The following is a 3,015-nucleotide window of genomic DNA, read 5'->3' on the forward strand; positions in this document are numbered from 1 at the left end:
ATTGTCCGAATTTTTACTCATAACAACGCAGTTTTGGTAACATCCTTGATCTTTTATGATTTTTTTTAGAGTCGGTTGTGAGTCGGTTTTAGAGTCGTGTTCTTTTTTGTAAAACATGTTGAGAACTGCATTCTAACTTGATGTTACAATGCAGCAGAAAGAGAGAAAGCACGTCTCATTATCAAGTGTCATACAGAAGATTTCCATTTCGTCTTTATGACCCTTATTTGCCGGGATTTTTGAAAAAGCTCTGAATGACCGATCTTTACCCCTTCAGATTTTTTGCTATTTGACGTATAGTAAGTCGTGAAGTTTTTCAGGCAACCACTTTCGTTTTCTCAAACTCTTTAAGTTTAGTACCTAATGGCATGACTAAATATAGAATTTGACGTTCCTAATCGTTTACTGAGCATGTATATTGTTATGTATAGTGCAATGTGCAGAGCAAAAAACAGGCAAATTTTGTTTTTAGAACGCACAAATCTAATTGTCCTTATAATTTTGTCCAAGTAACAGGAATGTTTAAATTAAAACTTCATAGTATGAATACGAAATATCTATGTGTTTTCAATAAAAGTACTAAAAACCGTCCTTCACTATTAGTTTTTAGTCATAAAATTTGCATAACTTTCCGACCAAATGCAGCCAAGATCTGGGGATTTTTCTTTTATCCTTATAATTTTGACCACCAATGTACAATGTTTCATGGTCATTTGGGAATGAGAAATATTTTTAAAAACATTTTTAAAAGTTGAACATTAAAAAAGTTGCATCTATATCAAATAAATGGAATCACACAACTTTAAAGGGCAATTTCTCATTTTAAATTCGGATTCAGATGTGATTTTTGCGCTTAGCACGGCAGAGTAAAGTGAGCCGAAAGCCAAAGTATTATTTTTGAAAACTTCAAGATCCTTTTTAGCAAATTAAATCAAGTTCGTATATATTTAGGCCGATCTCACTATTTCAGTCGATTGTAAATTCTTGGAAATTAGTCTGATATTTCTACCTCAGACGATTTCCGGGTGGTGAATGAAGCCTACGCATTGAACATACATTTCAGTTCTGTTGAAATTTAACGAATTTGGAGTGCATGTGGTATATTCGTGTTCTTATCCAGCTAATCATATTAACATTCATACACTTTATCCGTGTTAATACGTTATCTGCTATTTTTTTCTCTTAAATACACTTCTGCTTCTGATAAACAATGTTTACTCACATAATTTTTTAATGTATCAGTCTTGAGAGTATTTATCGTTAACTTTTTCAACATCAACTAAACATTAAAAAGTGATACCATATTGCATAAAATAACTGGTACTACCTTGAACTGACTCGCTAAATCATTTAAATGCATTAACAAAAAACACGAAATGTAAATTCAAAATAATAATTTAGACAGATTTATTTCGTTAATTTAGTAGCACCTCGACTTGAATATCATCAATCTAAAAATGCGCGTTTTCTAGTTAAACCGCAAATTCACATTTAAACAAATTGCTTTCGTCATATCTGGATAAAAATTCTTTTCTGAATATATCCTTTCCAGATCTACCATCAATCCAGTCTCACGAAGTTGACTCCCCAACGAGGACGAATTCCTTCCCCAAACTTGCATATATCATTAAATTCTACGACTACATTTTCGAGAAGAAGAATCCAAACGCAAAGTAAAATGTTTCAAATTGCGCAGATGATTTCAGAGTATCAAATTTTCGAAAAAAGTGAACGCTTTCACTAACACGGATTGGCCTGGAATAAGACATAAACGGTTGCGAGCAATTCAGTACTAAAATATGAGATAGAATTCTTTATAGCGATATTTAATGCCTATTAGAATCATTTTGTTTTACATTTCGAAGGAGAATACTTTCGTTTAGCCAAATTTGCAAAGCGTCATAATACGAATTCATAGATATATTTAATATTTAAGTGATAGTTTCGTGTGGCAAAAAATTACAATTGCAAATGAAGCTTTTTATTACTACTACTACAGAAAAGAGCTGTCCGACGTTGGTTTTGAATATTTAAGGATAAAGAAAATAAATTTGATTTCTCTTGAACACTTAAGTTGTTACTTGCAAAAAACCTATTTTTTTTTTTTTTTTTGCCTAGTACTTAAAAATAAAATAAAATGGATCTCCTACTAGTATTATTCTCGGAATACAATAGTGCTTCAATATCATGACGATTACGAGCAAAAAGTATGCTATTTATTCAATAGTGCTACATCTTCAGAACCCTTACAATGTGCAATTAACATCTGGGTCCTAGTGTCTTGCTAAGAACTAAGCATATGAGCGTGCCTCAGTATGATTGAAATAATCCTCAAGAACTATGATCGTCATTTTCAATCGTCAGCTGCTTAATCTACAAAATACGTTTCTAAAAATATTATAGTACTTCAGTCAAAGATGACGGTTTAAGATAACTAATGCAAATGTCTGTGTTTTCAAAATTGAAAGTTCAATAATCTGTATATCGATTAATCTGCTAAGTTCAGTATAGAGAGTTTAATATTATGTCATAACTATGCATAATAGAGCAGGAGATACTAATGTCTTTTGAACGTTTTAGTGTTTATATTGCTACGATATTTCATTATATCAAATGTTAAATCAACATGATATATGCATCTATAGTATATGACAATTTAAAAACTTTTTTTTTCAAAGAGTTTATTTTTACGCATAGATTACCTCAAACTTGCAGCTTCTGTATCAGTATTTTAGCTGTATTGAGAATTATAGTGAGAAAGATACGAAATACGTGTGGTGTTTAAATATCGGTACGGAAGTAAAGCTAAAAATATTACACTTATGTCAAAGGTACGCCCACTTTCCTCCGTATAGGTTAAGTCGCTCCGAAATAATTACAGTTAGGTCCAGCTTTTGATATTTTCAAGTTTTTGTAGCTTTAAATAAAATATCCAATATACAGTCGAGCCCGCTTAATGGAATATCGGATAATAGATTATCCCGCTTAATGTAATAAAATTCCAACGTACTACAC

This window comes from Uloborus diversus, chromosome 3, assembly GCF_026930045.1.
Source record: "Uloborus diversus isolate 005 chromosome 3, Udiv.v.3.1, whole genome shotgun sequence".
In the NCBI taxonomy this organism is placed as follows: Eukaryota; Metazoa; Arthropoda; class Arachnida; order Araneae; family Uloboridae; genus Uloborus; species Uloborus diversus.